Raw genomic sequence first — 19,307 nt, forward strand, 5'->3', positions numbered from 1 at the left:
TCTATTGTAAATTAAAACTCGATTTAAAGTTATAAATGGGTATTTTAAATAATAAATTAATGATGTTTTAGCTATATTTTAATGATATAAAATGTCTATAAACTGGTAAGTATCATTTTAATTTTATTTATCATTCCATCTACTACCTATGCGAGTATGAAAGAAATGTCAGCTCTGGGAAGTGGGTCGTGATAATCAACGGCTACGTTGAATGCTTCGGTATATTATTCGCCTAATTCTTAAATCTGTCACGTAGATAAATATACATTGTTCTAAAATGTAGTATTCATTTTCATTAATACTATCCATAACATATACAGCAGCCGATGATAATTTATACTTACCGAACTCTTGGAGATAATTACGAAACAGGAAAGAATAGTTTGACCAGAACTAAAAATCCATTCATTTAAAAAGTCTGGCTGAGTCAATAGAGGATTAAAGTAATAATATATTTGGATGAAAAACTATTTAATTGCTCAAGAGGTAAGGTAAACAGTTCCGCAGAGAGATATTTAACGTATATAAAGCTGAAATAATCAAGAAAGACCTTGAAGATGGCGAGTAAATGGCGGTATACTACCCGCCACGCAAGAGAGTATCTGATGTTGCATATTAACTTAGGAAAAAGAAAAGTAAGGTGAATTGAGGCTATAAGCTACGTACATATCCAGGTATGCATGAGTTATTCAAGTATCACAATGATAATTCCTCCATCAATATGTATTTTATACTACACTCTAGTTTGGACTGAATAAAAATAAAATACACGATCCATTGCCCTTAAAAGAATGAATCCCTAGATAAACCCCGCAGCCACCGAGGCCGGCGGCGGCGGGGTAACGTCCTCGTCTGCCAAAGGTCGCGGGTTCGATTCCCACCCGAGTGGTTTTTCTTCAACCTAGGGATTGGGTGCATGAAATCGTCAAATTGTTACATCAATGTTCAAAGTCCGATGTAAAGGTCGAAGTGCTGTTTTCGTACTAATGCAAAATAAATGTTTTCAAGTTGTATGATACCTTTCACACCCCTATAAAATTCTATGAAATGATAAGAAGACATTTTTTCTGTAAATTAATTTAAATACATGAACTATCTATAAGACTGACACATGTATTGCAAAACATGCTTTCATCTGAAATTTATTTATTGCTAAAGATTTATTAATTCCTGGTCAGGGCCATGAACCCACCTCTTCATATTGGGTGAATCAAATTGTAATTATGACAGTAAACAATTTGCTTGCCAATGTATCACTTGGTGTTCGATCAAGCAAAACCCGGCCTATTTTTAGTTGTTTTCAGTTAGCTACTCTGGACCCTGATACCATAGTGATCTTTAGAGCAATAGGGTTGTTAAAGAATTTAATTCTAGCCTAGACCTGACTTGTATGGCAAAATATTTTAGTCTTGCTGCAACATAAGATTTGACCAAACAATTGCAAATACACTAATTATGATGGTAAATGTAAAAAGGCACATCTCCACAACCTGCTCAAGGTTTTATCAAAGAAACTGTAATATAATATTACCCCCCTAAGGGCATGAATTGCAATTTTCTTGGGTCAATTTCCAATGGCCATTTTTATATTCCTGTTTTAACTATTATCAAATTTTAATTTTTAAAGTCACTCGGTAAAATTGAATTAAATATGCAAATGTAGCATTACCAAAACTATATTTAAAATGATATCATCCCATGTGGACATGTTAAATCGGGACATCATGATCTCACCCTTAAAGTATCGATCTAATTTTGGAAATTATGACTGTATTTTATAAAGTGTCCATAAAATTAATCATTAATGACAAGGTCCATTAGAAGCATGTGAGAGCTTGATGAGGGTTGTAATGCCTTTCCCAAGAAAAAATAGATAAAAGATGATAAACCATCTAAATGAAGTTCTGGGCTGTAGCCATTATAGTAGAGAATTACAGGTTTGATGAAGCCATTCGATGGGCATCAGTCAAATGAAGTGGGGAATTGTATGATGCTCTGCCAAACACCATACCATTTCTTCTGCTCTTTTAAAGTAGAGTGTTTACAAGCCTTAGACTTTGAGCTACCCTCAGCTACCATACTCATACTCTAATGCAATATAAGATTTGTTTACCCTTTCATTTTGAATTACATGTAAAATTAAAATCAAAATAAACCAATATACTATATAATCTTAAAATAAAAGCAGACTTTTAAATCTCAGAATGGAACCATATGTCTCTGACAGGTATTTAAAGAAGCAGAGGAGAAAATATCCATTGTGTTGAAGGAAAAAATAAAGAAAGCTTTTGAGAAAGCACAGGAAGCAAGAAATCAAGTACAGTGTAAAACAGCAGATCTGTATGATAGGCTGGAAAAGGAGCGAGAAATGCAGGAGAAGGCCATACTGGAGAAAAGAAGATTAGAGACAAAAGCTAGGCAAGTTCTGAATTATTAAGAACTAAAAAAGAGTGTCTTGATTTTTACTCATGTGAATCCTCTAAAAATGCATAGCATCACATAAAATCAAAATCTATACAGGTATGACTCACAGTCATGCTTAAAAGGTCTTCATTTCTCCTATTAGTGAGATATTATTTTTATTTACATATATATTTTTACTTGAAGCAATGTAGCAAATAAATGCCTGTGTAAGCATCCAATTGGGTGTTTTTTTTTAACTTAACCTTTAATCTTAAATAATCTATTGTGCTTTTTGTTCAATATTTTTGCTTTATATAAATGATGAAAAGTTAAGACAAATGAAATTTAAGGGAAAATGAACATGCTGTTCGTGCACTCCAACAAAATAAAGATTAAGCAATATTAATAATAGAGCAGGAGCTAATGAGACCCATATAGGTCACATGATAACCCAAAGACAAAATAACTGAATCACAAAAATCTAATTTATGATAACTAAATTTAATATTTGAATGATGATGTTTGGCTGGGGTACACTGATAATTTAGTTTTTTCTGCTGAATCTTTTTATAAAAGTTGTCTCATGGCCCCCACAGCCTACGACCCAAAACATTTGCCTGTGTACCTATAAAGTGCTAATTCATAAAACTCTTGAATATTCATTGATTCTTTTTGGGAGGCTGCCAAAAAGTAAATTAGTCATGGAGTGTTAATATCTTCTAAAATATGCTTTTCTGTTTCAAATGCCTCCATTTGTTCATTCTCATTACATTTTCTCTGATATAAAAGTTCAAAATAGTTAAATACTAACTTTAAACTTGAATATGAGATATTAAATAAAAAATTCCAAGCTTCAGTAATATATGCAATACCTTTTCCCATTAAAAAATATTGTCAACACATTCCCCCAATTCTTTAGATAAAGTGCACTGATATGCATTTTAAATTTCTATTTTTTTATAAAAGCAGATTCATTTTTAACCAAATTTCCATAATCTAGCTTTTTACATAAATGCATATCAAGTGTTATTTCATGTCATACTTCTTGACTAGCTTATTATGGTAAAACTAATAATTTCCCCAAATTAATCTTGAATTTAATCTCCTCAATCCAAGATAAAATATCAATTAACAAACAATCAGATAAATTATGCCCAAATAAACAGAAAATGTCTGCACAATTCATTTATTCTCTTGCAAGAGAAGTGCATTTTTTGCTACTGAAATACTAATCCAATACACTGACATATTATAGACAGGCCTGTAAGCAGGATTTAATTTTTAGTGTTTTCCTGAGAAAAGTGATAAATGGTAGGGATGCAATGTCAAGAAACAATACTCATCTTTTTATTTACAAAACCAGTGCAATTTCGGAATGAAATGGTTCATCATTGCCCTCTCTCAATGGAGGTTAATGCTACTAAACTATTTTTCTTTCTACTATATTACAGAGAAGAAGATATAAGAAAGGCAAATAGAGATAAGCATTATCATGATATTGCTGAGTTCTTATCGAAAAATGACATAATACTGGAGAGCAAGAGAAGGCAGAAAGAAGAGTTTGCTGAGACAAAGAGACTACTTGCTCAGCACAGAATAAAACTGAGTGATCATGATAAAAAATACCAGAAAATAAAAGATAATGAAAAGAGACACATGCAGACATGCACTGGAACCTTCTACAAAGCACAAAATGCAAGTTTTTTACTTTTTCTTGGTAATGGCACTGAGCAACTACTTTTATCAACATCCATCATTTCACCATTGAATAATGTCGTCAAACAAATATTGTCAATCAGTGAGAATACTTTCTAACAAATAAGTTCATTGGTAACAAAATTATTCCATAAATTCAAACTTAAATTGGTTTGAGTTAATTATTTCCTTCAATAGGATGCAAATGAAGCCATACAGAAACGAGAAATACGAAGGGACATGAAATGCTTTCAGGAAGTGATCAAATCTCAAAATGATGAGGATGATGAATTCAAGGCATATGCTATGGCATTAATAGATCACTGCAAATCCAATGGCAGGGATACAAGACCCCTGCAAAAAATTTTAAAGGCAAGTTTATGCATAAATGTTTATACTATAACACTTACTTTTAACCCTCTCGCCACCCATGCCGAAAATGAGTATCTTATTGCGAGAATTACACTCAGACTCTATAGAGACAAGGTCAACAATATTCCCACACTAACTAAGAAATAAAAATGTATTGTTATAGTGGCAATGCAAGTGTGAAAATCAATTTAGTCTCCATTTAAGTGAAAATCAATAACTTTCATAAGGTGATTCTGAGGGAAGAGATAAGAAAGATAGTCCCCCAGCCCTCTTATAGTCCAGACTTGGCTCCGTGCGACTTTTTTTTAATGACTGAAGAGAAAGCTTGGAGGAAAACATTGGAAGATCCAAAAGCATGTTACAACACTCCTGAGCAACATTCCTGTCGAAAGGTTTCAGGGTGCCTTCCAGGCGTGGCAGATACCTGTCCGAAAGTGTATTGATGCAGGTGGAGATTAGTTTGAAGAATTTTAAGCATTTGTACAAGTACGATCAATAAGTCTATTTTTCCCAGAGAATGCCCATTGCTTTTAGAGCGGACCCTGTATAAAATAAAATTTTTGGACTATCAATTGGAATGAGTGAGAATAAATATGCATTTTCCACTATAGAAAACCAACAATGGCCCTGCTGATTCTCAGCATCCTATATTATAAAAATTAGCTGCCTTCAAATCCATCCTCCATAAACATCAATATTATTACGCCACCACTCCACAATAAACAAGAATTCAGAATCATCAAGACAGCTGACATGAATAATGGTTACAGCAAAAAGCTTATCAACTCCTTGTTTTCAAAGAATTGGTAGAAGATAGCTATTATCCTACTTACCTCCCTTCCATATGATCAGAACACCTATGGACACTAATGGTGAAATTTTCCCCTTGTGAATCAACTATCTTCCCAAATTACCCACAGAATCCCCAAGAAGTAGTTCAGAACACTATTCTGGTATTCACCTACATCCTTAACAAAACTACCATGCCAGAAAAAATATGCATTTCTGTGTGTGTAAGCAAATGTTCACACTGAATAGAAAGGAATGTATAACTCATTGAACGACAATATCATACTACTAACAGTTGAGTGCCTAAAGACTATGAGTTCACCTTGAGAGATATAATCATTGGGTAGAGGGATGACATCCCAGTTTGTCCAATGAGTATAAATTATCCTGCAGCACCACACATGAGATCAAACTAAATGCCCCCATAGTGTAAACATTAAAGATTTATTAGGGAATTTTTTAGGGAGTATTTTCAAGGAAATATTAAAGCACTATTGAATACCGGTACAACTGGCTCAAAACAGGGTAATGATTGAAATCTGGAATAAAGACTACCATTTTCTCTGAATGATCAGGGAAAAATACTCAATAGACAGTATTTTTTCCAGCTTATAGTAAAACGTCACACCCGTATACCCTAGGCCCATGATAACATGATGATAAGATGCAATCTGGTTTTAGAGCACAGTTTGAAGTAAAAGAAGTACATCTTGTGGGCTAGAAAATAAGGAATGTAAACTGTCATTCCAATAATTCTCACCATTTTTCCATCTCACCTGGCCAAGGCTTAACATTCCACATATTCCCTTTCCCTCTTTCTCAGGTAATGTTTTCCAATTTCCCTGTCCTCAGCATCATCCTAAAATTCCAAGTCCTTGTTTTCATAGCAGAATTCAACTTCTGTACTGCCATTTGCACTGCCATGCTGTCGAAAGTGGAAGGATTTCTTGTGATTTTGACTGTGGAGGCCTTGCCTCCTTTTTGGCTGGGTACGAAACTTGACCCAGTTGGCTGATAATGATCAAGACTCATTTTCATACAAGGTTTCATCATAATTTCTTGGGATATTAAGTGAGGTGGCTTCCTCGATAGTTTTAACATGACACCATCACTTAGAAGGCTACCTCACTGGGGTCAGATGACTTTTTAGCTGCCTGGAACAGAGGCTGCATGGAATAATTTTCATCTAGCTCCTGTCCTTCATCCTATCTGTCATGAATGACCCTACCAGGAGCAATCATCATTTCTCCCCATCAGAGCTCTATGGACCATCAAGAGCACCAATGGCCTTCCACCATAGCCCAAAGGGAGCACTATATACATTATAATAAACTGCCAAAAATCTAAAAATTCTGACTTTAAATACAAATGCTGTTACATGGTTGAGACCATGAATGTATCCATTAGTTACAGATTATATTTTGCCTTTTGTTACATTCTTCTGAAGGTACTTCACACCAAGAGACATCCTCTGCTGCCTGTGTTTAACTAGTAAGAATACATAAAATAAGAACTTATTCCTTTTTTCCAGGATATTTACTCAACAAAGCTGAGATGATGGTTGCAAAGAGTAGGGTAATTTAATCATCAATCATTTTCAACAATGACAGCAAAAGCCTACCATTGAAAAGACTAAGGCGAAACATTAAACACCTATGAAATCAGTAACATTAAAAGCTGTAATCTTTTAGTATTACTGAAAAATGCAAGAACCATCTTTGCATTAGTTACTTAGTTATGTAATTATGTTGAGCAATCTGAAATAATTAGAGACACTTACTTTTCAAATTATATCCTATAAGTATACCTGTACTATGTACTAAACCTAGTTTCTTATAATAAATGTATGTAATGTAATAGGACATACCTATTCCAATAAAATCTATTGAAATTGTTAGAAATTTCAATGATAATATCACAATGTAAAATTTCAATAATGATACCTATGCATTCCACGATATCAGCAAATCAGGACCCTCATTTTAGCCTGTATAGGTAAATGATAATCATTACCTTATCATCAAATCCAAGTATCAAGTTTGCTTCACCTTTTAAATAATTTTATTTTTCCTTTCCCTTAAAAAGAACCATTAACAGAGTAATCAACCCAAACGTCAGTTCAATAGGTGATAGTTGAGTTCACACAATACTAATGGCACATGAAATTCACACATCAGAGTGGAAAGACCAGTTTCTTTCCTTGTACCGCTTATGGTTTCCCAGGAACATGTGGTACCTGAAAAATCATACGACTTGGGTAATGTTAGGGGTTCCCAAGGAGATATGCCCTATTTTTATGACAAAAATAATTTAAAATTGGTTTAAAAACTATCAATGGCATATGGAATACCATTTAGAACAATGATAAAAATGTTATGTATGTGTAATGAACAGACTTGGAGAATTCGCATTTTACTTTTTCACCGTGCCAATTTACAGAGCTGCTGAATGCAAATTTAGGTTAAAAGTACATTCTTTTTGGAATTGTTTTTGTGTTTGACAAGAGAGGCAACACAATTTTTTTTAAAAAAAAGGCCAATTTTTTTAAAACCTTGCTTGGGTAGTGCTCATAGGATGGCATTCATTTTTAAATTCAATCAAACATAAGGAATTCCACATTTCTTTATGCCAAACCCTTGACTATTCAGCGGATTATCCTGTATATGTCAGTTTCCAAAACCTTTAAAGTTTTAGACTCTACACTCACATTAATTTGTCAAATATGTTTTTTAATCATCTCTAATTTAACCTTATGCCAAAAAAGGAGCTTTGGTAAATGAGGGTTTTACCTTAATCAAGATTTACTATGAGGCCATGGGAGAAAACTTAATACGGAAGAGCTCCATGATTTAAAATCGTTGACAGTAGCAGTGATGAGGAAGAGGATGATGAAGACGATTGGGTTTTAATGCTTCAGGGTATCAAAGGTCACTTTGTGGGTTCCAGAAAAGAAGTGTCAATGACATCCTGAATTTGGAAGAACTGAAATCTGTATTGTCCATTTGAGAATGAAGTGGTTTATCACTTTTAGAAAAATCCATGAAAAAAGTTAAAAGCAGATGAGTTTAAATAGTTTTATGAGAGACAATGATTGTAATCTTTCTTTCTACACAATTTTCTAAAAAATCAAGTAAATAGACAGGGTTTGGTATAGTTTATGAATTCTAGTGAGGTTATCTAAATTTCCTCAATCTGAGCATTCAAATATCAATAGAATTCTTTACTTTTTCCTTAGTCCCTTAGAGAAAAGCTCTTCATTTATGACACAATGCTTGTAATACGGTTCTAGAGAATTTATTCAATTGTCTGAACAAGGATAAGGGTAGTAGAGAGAGACTGTCAACTATTCAGCTGCCACAATTGTTATTCTGGCAAATCTGCAATAATTGAGAATAGATTTGTAGAGCAGGAGATGCCGGTTGATCCACCCTGTATATTTTGAGAACCTATTTCAGACAATTCTATCACCAAAAACTGTCCACTTTCTACCAAAGCACTTTTAAAAAGTTATCAATCAAAAATCACAGTTAATCCTTTTTCTGCTCTGCACCGATGACATTTTGTGCTTGAATTCTCATTTTTGTGTTATTTCAAGAGTGCCAGCCTTTTCTCAACAATGTGACACCTATTCTAGAGTGGCAAAAGCAGTGCGGAACTAGAGAGAGGGTGAGGGTAGAGACAAGGTAAGAAAATTTAATGCCACTAAAAGAATCAATAAAAAATATATAGCTTAGAGCTATTATGTCTTTTTCATTTTAATAAATTAAGTATAATAAATTGGAATTCATCAAGATTTTCAAGTTAGTAATCATTTATCTTAATGCCTCAGATTTCATTAGAGTACATTTACAAAATTTTGTTTTGAGTCAGGGAATTTTTAAGTAGATGGAGGGAAACGAGACAAGCTACATAAGGCATGCAAGTTTCCAATGCTTAACAGGCGGGCATGTTGAAGCTATGAATATTAGAGGCATTTACCTTGATTAGCTGGGTCAGCCAAGGGTTGCCAAGGCAGCATTAGAAGATATTGTATAATTGGTCATCATACAATATCAATTTGCATTACCTCATAGAAAAATTAAATATGCCATAAGCATTATATCAATTACTATCATAGTTGTTAACTTTGAATTATATAAATGTAGGTATTTGCTGAATTCAACGGATCATTCAATGAACGACAGGAAACCAATGTATTATTGGTTCACTTTGTAATGTCCTTAGAAATGGAATATATCACAAAGCAGGGACCCACTGTACAGAGTCTTTCAGTGAATGTCAGTTTCCTGTTTGAAATAAAACTCAGAATTGGCAGTTTTTGAAATATCTATACATGAATTTTTAAATGATAAATAATACTTTAGAACGTGCTTTTTGCGTATTTTATTGGCCATGATGATTATATAAAAAATAGTGATCAACCCAAAGGTTGGCTTGGTAGATAACAGTAAAGGTCACCCAATACTAACCTCAACGGCATTTGAAATCCACACATCAGGGTAGGGAAGCTAGTTCATTTCCCTGTGCCAGCTATATTTCCCAGAAAAATCTGGTATTTGAAAAATCAGAAAGCTTGGGAGGAGCTGAGGATGCTCAGAGAGGAATGCCCAAGAATTGAATCTAGGTTTTCCGATGAGTAGTCCAAAGCTCTACTCCTGAACTGCTGTATCCCCAATGATTATATGTAGAACCCCTTACATTCTTCAATTACTTCCATGGCTAAGTAATGCCTGGATAAATATGAATACCTTTGGGTAATACTTTAGCATTACTAACAGAAGAAAAGTGTACTGCTTCTAGAAAGACTATAACAAATAATTATCCACCATTCATTTATTTGTTGCAATAAAGAGGAAATATGACATATTTCTAAAATACTTGGTATTGCACATAGAGACTTTATCTTGGTTTACACCTTATTACTAGAATGAAAAAAATCACATTTTCCATGTTGATTAACCAAATCTCTTTTCCAAATTCTTAATTTTAATTTTACCCAAATATGTCTCGTGGTCACCTGATATGTACAAAATTTGACAAATAAAAAGCAGCTATGATACTTTTAACAGCAAAAAATACAAAAAAAAACACAAGGGCACAACAAATTTCATGCAATCCATGAAATTGAATGAGACAACAATTATATACATAGAAAATTCTGCAAGAACCATGCAAATGTTTCCACATTACGTCTGTATAAAAATACTGTAGCCTAAGTTCCATGGAAAATATGAAGTGAAAAAAATTGAATATTTGAATTGCACAAGCTACATTATGTGCTAAGTGTTGGTTTATTATCATAATACCCAATATTATAATTAGTGAACAAGGTGTTAGTGGTTAACCACAATTAATCTTTGAGGGCCTACAACAATTTGTATTAAAAAAATAAATATTTATGAAAATTAAATTTTTATAACAATATATTTATATTTTCAAATGCCCACTATGTTAGAGCGAAAACAATTTACTAATACCAAATCTAAAACATACTTCCATGACAGATTATTACAGCAAATGTCATGAGAAACAATGACAATATTAAGTTATCCTGAGTTTCAAGAAAATATGCATATAGAAAAGAAAGTACAAATTATTGCGAGAGAGGAACTTTTATGGAATGTAGATTTCAAATTTTTAAATATTGTGCAACTCAATGCACATTCATAATTATGAAGAGGAATACACATTGTAAAACCCATTTTTATTTTTCTCCATTTTACTCATTACCGCAAAAAGTTAAAAAAAATCTGAAGAACAAATGACAAAACTTTTCAAGATGTATCCAGATGAGTAAAAAACAGCATATATGACATACTAAATAAAATAATGCAAAAGGAAGGACCCATATATGTATAAATGCATAATATATGACTCTTTTAACCATTAGAACCACTACACTGGACTCAACAACCTAAGGCATTATGCTCCTACTGTGCCACACGATGAATTTTATGGTTGCTCATATTAATCTATGTCAAGTAATTCACTTTTATTATACATTCATGATTCAGATACGTATAAGGACAATTAATCAATTGCATTAACAAAACGAAATCATTAAATACAATGAAAAAGGAAGAATCACTGCAACTTGATGGTCAAATGTAGAAACAATGGAGCAGAAAGAGACAAAGGAAAGATTATGTGCCACAATTTAAGCTAACCTTTGGTATCCTTGGAAGAAGCAACAGAAAAATGAGTGATTCACCTGGTTAAAATAAGTGTTGCAGTAAGGTTCTTGGGTCCCAAGTCACAAAGTGGTTCCATAGTGAATCATATGATGAATTAATATGTACAAATTTAGGTACTCAATTTCTCAAGTATCACATTCACTTACAATGATGGCCTTGGGAAAATAAATAATAACTCCAGATTTTAGCATATTATAAAAAGACATTTCTAGAATTTTTGGCAAATCTTGCAATAAAATATTAAAATATGTACACTTAATTTGATTCAGTCCCATTTATCTTTCAGTTGTAGCACTGAAATAATGAATGTTTCCCACCCTCTAATTCCAACTTCCTGTTAAATATGAACTGTGCCATGGATACATTTTATCATGTAAATGCAAGTGTTGTAGTGCCAAGCACCATATTTTATATATTCCAAGTATTTATTTTTCACCATTCACCCAAAAAGCTGGCTTAAGAATTCTAGGGTAAATCTTATGCATAAAGATTAGTAGCCATACAATAATAGTAATATGATACAGAATTCATATATAAAATGCACCATTCCACTCAAATCCAAAAGATAGTTACAGTGGCAGCAAAAAATACTGAAATTCATACGGTCATGTAATAATAAGTTAACATTTAAAAATGGGTTACATTTAATAAATACTGAAATATATCATATCATCAACCTGACCCATAAAATGTACATGTGACGAAAAATGGAGTGTTGAGGTTAAGACTTTCACCTAACTCTCCTAAAGTAGAATTCTATTGACCTGGTACTTATGAGAATTCTTCTTCATATCATTATTTTACACTTATTTCTTCAAGCTTCGACTCTCTAGCTATAACGTACTAGCATTTTAAGTTCTGATAATGTATGCCCTCGTTGAATATTTTAACTATTTAAATTTCTCGCCAGTAATATATCTTAAATATTTTCAGAAAAATGAAAAAATATAGAATGAGAATTATACAATTTGTGCCCAAATCGTCACGGCTAAACTCCCTCAATTTTTTATGCATTTTTCAACTACCTAGGCAAGTAAAACAGTTACAGTTGTAGTTGGAAAATCATTATTCAACAACACCATATTTTATTCACTGTAAATAAAAATATTCTTTTTGAATAAGCTTAATGATTTCAATATAATAAGTAATTTAACTCCCATTACCTAAATTTTCCATTGTTGAACCATGACACGCATTAATTTTTGGTTCGTACCTTTAATAGTGCATTAAACTATCAAAGATAACTGATCTCGGCTGAATATATTGACAAAAGCTATCACGTTTAAAATATTTGATCAATAAGAAACCAAAAGCTTCAAATGTTTTCAACTGTTTCTAGTGTTAAAGAAGGTATAACCTAAATTCCATCCAAAAATTTAGTGCAAATCATGTACAAGACATGTAAAACCCATTTTCCTGATACAATAAATTTGCCCATTTTTTAAAAGATAAGCTTCAAACACACTTTTAATACATGAATTGCACACAATCACACATTAAGCATACCATATTTTCTTGCAATGCATGCAAATAAGAAAAATTGAATAATTTGAATAAGTGTGCCTTAAAGTTTATGAAAATTTAGCTTATTTGCCAATCCATTGTCACACGAGAACCCAAATATCTTCCTCAAGGCTTCTCCTAGCCTGGTTTAGGTGAATCAAAGATAAACAAAGACATTCTAATATAATCATTTCAATGAAAAATAACGGAAAGTTTTTTCTTCAATTAGTGAATTTCTACAGCAATGGTGATATATTTCTTTCATAAAAACACCCACTTATGTGATATATGTAAATATAACAATAATTTCACTGAAGCAAAAAATATCTCGCAGCCTTACAACACTTCATTTGAAATGTTAACACGTAATACATACATAACTTTACAAAATGTTGACATGACTTCTTTCGGCATAAAATGACAATCCATTATAATCATCTACACCACAGTGAAAACACTTAAGTAATCAATGCCAGAGAGGCATGAATATGAAAAAGTCATCATGAAAAATTTTTAAGTCATCCAGAAACTCCTTAAGAATCTTCCATAATGGTATCACTCCACACACGGTGAAATTTCCAAGTTTATACCAGAGTGAATTAACAATTATATAAACTCACATGCAGAGACCCACTTTTCCAAGCTGTTATTTTTTTAAGTGCTTCAATTTCCCAATTAAAAATCATAGAGCCTATTCTAAATCACTGAGCAATTATGAAACTTTGCCTTCCTTATAGCAGTCTTCAGACTTCTGTTTCAAAGAGAACAAAAAAACTTAATAAAGACTTATCTTTCCCCCACTAAAAATTCCCAGAACAACTGATTTCCTCACCATCATAAATTAACACTACAAGAGCCTACAAAGCTCTAAAAATCAACTCCCCTGAGAACTTTATTCATTGGGTGAGTAATAAACTACACTAGTATTAATCAATTCCTGAATAGAAGTCATTAACATCCATATAAAAAAGTAAACCAATTCAATAAAGCACTTCAATAACACAAATGTACAATATAGCTAAATTGTCAACAGAATACAACTTTTAAGCTAAAACAGGGTTTTTCAAAAACTCTTTCACAGCAAGATATATGGCTACTTTCTTAATTTCTAGCCATGCCATCTGCAGCTAGCATTGGCATATTGTAATAATAAATAAAAATAGATTTAGAGCTTTCCACAACATTCTCATTCACCATCTATTAAATGCGTGCATAATACTAGAGAAAATAGCATTTTTCATTTACAAATTGTAAATATATAAATTTACCTCCACCATAAAAAACTATTTAGTTGAGGCTAAAGAAAAAACTACATTTAAAGCTTCATCCCACTGACTTTTTCATTTAACTACTGCCATCACTACACAAAAATTGCCAGTAAATGCAAAATCAAAAATTCCTAAACTACCGCACAAATCATTAAGGTTTGAAAACCACACTTATTTTGGCATGTTAGGTATTATTGGTTATCATATAGTGTATACCTGAGTAACCTCATAGATTAGTGAATTTCATTTAGAAAAATATTTATGAAATAATGACTTGTATAAATGCCTCCTATATAGATTATCACAGACTGTGTAGTTGTCAAAACTTTTAAAATTAACTAAATTCTGTAAATTTTCAAAGTTTTTATGGTGCTTCTATGCAGCAAATATTGATAATTTGATCAAATTATGAAGGAACATATTCAATTGCAAGCCACATCAAATATTCAAAATTTGGAGGAGTTTTATCACCACCTCAATTTATAAACAATAGTTAAAATTTGATTATTCTGCAGTGAATACTATTTGCTGATCAACAGATAATTTATATAATGTAACACTTTACAGACACCATTTTTTCAAAATAGGCATAGAATTTTTGGACCGAATAGTGCCAAGGATACAGTCCAAGATATGCCTCTTATTACAGACTAAGAAAAATCAGAATAAAGTGGAACTGGACTCATCAGGAAATTACATAATAATAATTCTATGACATTACTCTTATGCTAATGGTAGACATTCCCAGAAAAGAGCTACTTCAATTTTAAGTAGTTAATTAGTATATCATTTGATAATTTATATGAGAATGCATATTAACCCAGTTAATTTGTTTTCACACAATGTGAGGCACCTGAGAGAATATGAAGGCAATGCCAGCATACCACAGGCAAACATTTAGCTGCAAAATCATATATGTGAAGTTTTCATCATTAAATATAGTCTTACCCTAGATATATGGTAACCCTATATTCAGCCAGTTAATTAACGTGACGAGTAATCAAGAAGTTATTACATTCAAATGACAAATTATACAGCCACTGGATGAGATTATTTCTCTTCACTGGATGTTGCTATACATTCTATGGAGATTAAGGTAAAATAAATGCTTTACTATCATGCTTTATTTCTCATAGCATTCAAGAATCTTTTAAATGTATCTTGACCCTTTCAGAAATGACAGACTGTGAAAAATGTAAAATTAAATCCACAGGTCGGTAGAACCACCTCATGTGTAATAGAATGAATAAAATTGGTGCAGAAGTTTCACTTATGTATGCCTAATCATTAGCCCCTAATTGATCTTGGTAATTTTCTGTAGCACACCTAACCTTCATCCATCTGTTGCAGTCATTGTGATGGAAAGCTATTCCCAGTTCTAGAAAATGAATAGGACAAATGAAAAGTTTAAAGAGAAATTTTATCTTTTGCTTGTTGGGCTTCAGTTAGAATATGCTGCTAGTATATGGTATATGGGAAGTTGGATTAATTGCCAAATTGGATCACATGCAGCGTATAGCAGCTAGATTTGTAAAATGTTGTTCTGACAAACTGAGTATCGAATCAAAATTATTCGAGGAGCTAGGATAGGAATCACTCATGGAGCAAAGGATAAATTACAGATTAAATTTCTTATATAAAATGGAAGAATTTCTCTTTGGCAATGATGTCAAAAAATATTTTCACAATTGAAAAAGAGTGAACACTGCAGAAGTATAAATCCATAAATTTTGGAGTGCACTTGACATGACATGGAGAATCAACTTTTCAACAGCTAATTTAGCCTTTAGGTGGTGGAAAACATACTCGAAAATATGCATGGGTACTGCGGGAGAAACATTATTGTACTTTTGACCATCTCTTACCCCAGGACCCAGACCTCTTTCCAATCAAGAAAGAGTTAACCCCCTCATTCACCAAACTGGTTCCTTTATCACTCATTACGGCTAGCATTCCCTTATCATTAAATATGACCACTCTTTCCAACTGTTTGCCTCATTTAGTATGTAAATTATATGGATTGCATGAAAATCACCAGACATACATCCTGTTAGCTGTCAAATTGATGGGATTACGAAAAGGAAAAAATGTATCATGCATTTTATACCAATGCTAAAATATTTTAAAAATTAATTTTTTGAATTAAAATTCCATCAATTGGTCATAGCAATGCACTAAATGGTGACTGCCCCCCAGAACTTGAGGATAGAAAAGGTTTATACTAAGGGCTCACAGATAAGAAAGGTGCAGTTTGTCACATTTCTTCTGCTCATAGAGGCAATAAAGCAATTAGGCTGCTACAGCTGAAGGAACAAAGTATTTACATGAGAAACAAAAATATTTCTCAAAACTATCAATTGTGTTCCTTTCTACAGACAAGAATTAATGTCCTAAAATGAATGGGCATTCACAAATGAAAGCCATATATATTGATATTAGTGCCAGACAGTTGTCCCATTTAAATAACCTAATCTCATATGAATCGAAAAATCATCCAAGTGCCTGCAGTAACTTTAAGTCAAAATTTAATAAACTATTACAAATTTAGTCTAATAATGTCGATAGACAAATACAATAAAATTTCTCTGAGAAGATGAAATGGTTATCAAAACATTAATTTTAAATGGATTCCTGCAATATCATCCTTCATAAGGTACTGCCAAATTTTTTTACGATCATTGATGTTACAGCAATCCTATAGAATTAAACTTGAAGCCATTCATATTGTTAAAGATGAATCAGCATCTAAAACAAAGTTACTAAGTATTCAAAGTGGGGTTCTTCTTCCCAATAATGTGAAATGACTTCAGCCAACAAAAGTGTCATCACAACTCAATTACTTTAAATGCCACAAGTAATAACATTTACCATTGTATAAAAATATTTACATGATCAAAACAAATCGAATGATCAATATGACAATGGTAAATTCATAAGATAAGTAATTTAAGTTAACCATCAAAGTAAGTTAAGAGTAAAATTAAGGTAGCATTGTATAAAACACATCCATCTACTGTGATGTCCTAATAAAATGCTTCTTTGTCTTTTTCAATGACTTCAGGGGGGCACACAACTGCCAAGGATATACATTTTCACAGTGTACATACAATGTATGTACTTGAACCAAATATCCGTAGGAGTGGTGTAATCTTACAACAGCCATATGAATAATGCTAAAACTAAGCTTGTACATTCCATGAAACACCTACTGAAGTACCTTCTAAAAATATGAATTATGCAAATTTTTTGCAATTCTAAAATTGCAAATCTATTTATTAAAAGGGGACCAATTTTTCAAAACTTGAACATGATCTGTGCAAAATATTTCATGTTTGTGCTACGTTCCGCAGTGATCCAATTCTGCTGGTACAGGCATTTAATTTAAAGGAGCTATACTACTCTTCTATCTACTTCTAAGATGACTGCAACTAGTACAACTGCATTGGTACAATTTTCATTACTATTGTAGGTGAGATACAACACCATGCTAAATTCAGCCACACAAATTATGGATTCCCTATCACAGCATTAACACAAATAACACAATGAACAGCTCTTTGGATATTTCTGGTTCTACTGAAACTTGTATTATATAATTATCAATGGCTCGGCTCAAAAATGACCATGAAAAGTGGCAATCATATGTTAGGGGGACAGGTACTCCAACAGATGGTTTAATGAGTTTTGATAGTAAACAAGCTGCCACATAATTTTATAAATTGGAAAACTACAAATTATGAGTTAATTAAAGATCATATAGATCAAAATTATTTTGTTGTTATTATAATGAGGAAAAATACTTATTCCAACAAATTAACTGCCAAATTAAATACGCTTGAAGGCAACATGCATGATTAATGGTAGGATGAAAATAACTGAGATAGTCCATTTCCATGAAATAATTTTCTCACAGATTCCTTAGTTGAAAATAATTTTAAATTAGCAAAAATGCCCCGGAAAAGCTCAGCTGCAAAACTGTAATTCCTTCACCTACATACGAGCAAGAGATGACCATTATACTTTGCATATTATGTTCATTTAAACCCATTTGGCTGAAAGTTGTATTTGAAACAACATGAATTAACATGAAGTCTTTTCAGTTTCACTATTCCTATGTAAAAGATAGAATTAAAAATTTACACATCTGCCTGTCGCGTGAGTGAGATTTATTTGTTAGGACACATTAAGGAAGCACTTAGTCCAAAAGGTCATCTATGGCCATCATTGTAGTCAGTAATTTTTAATCACATTGATTTTCCTGCATGAGGCCCAAGTCTTGATACTATGCTTTAATTATTGCAAATCTTGAAAATAATTCAGCAATATTTTTTAAAAAGTAGAAGCCAATTACACTTGAGACCCCAAAAAACTGACACGTAAAAAATAAACAACTCCTCTTTTTGCTATCATATCATAGGAGAATAAGCATCAATCAGAAAAAACATCACCTCCCAGCTGCCATAAATTAAGACAAAATTAGGCTAGGAATCCCACCATCGCGTCATTCCTTACAATAGCTTTTAAGCACATTTCAGCATCAGAATATTCCAAAATGAAAAAAAATATTCCATACATTGGCCCAATTATTGAAAAGAAAAGAGTAAAATGATAAATTTAATTGACTGTGAACCTGAGCACTTGAAATTAAGTTAAGAGAAATACAGTAAATCCCCACTTTCAGACCACTTTAATTAATTTCCCTAATTTATGCCATTCTCTTCAAGGCACCAGATTTCAATTTTAGGAACTGTATCATTTGAAAAACCATTTAAAATAGACGAAAATAATTAAATATAAATAATGTTACTTGCTCCATAATAAGCAGAATCAAACTTCAGTATTAACAAACTGATTTGAAGACCAATTCACAGTAGGGTACAGCATAATGTCACTTCAGCAATCATCTCAGAAGAATATTTGCTCTCGGTTCATGCAAATTATTAATACCATCTATTTATATTTACACATGATTTAGACAATTTCCCCTTCTCTACGAGGAAAATATAGAAGAGGAAATTCAATTTCTCTACTTGCTGTAAAAGGGCCATTTGCTAAACAATGAAAATCTGGTGTATGGAAAATG

This window comes from Hetaerina americana, unplaced genomic scaffold (assembly GCF_022747635.1).
Source record: "Hetaerina americana unplaced genomic scaffold, ioHetAmer1.1.p SCAF_13, whole genome shotgun sequence".
Lineage (NCBI taxonomy): Eukaryota > Metazoa > Arthropoda > Insecta > Odonata > Calopterygidae > Hetaerina > Hetaerina americana.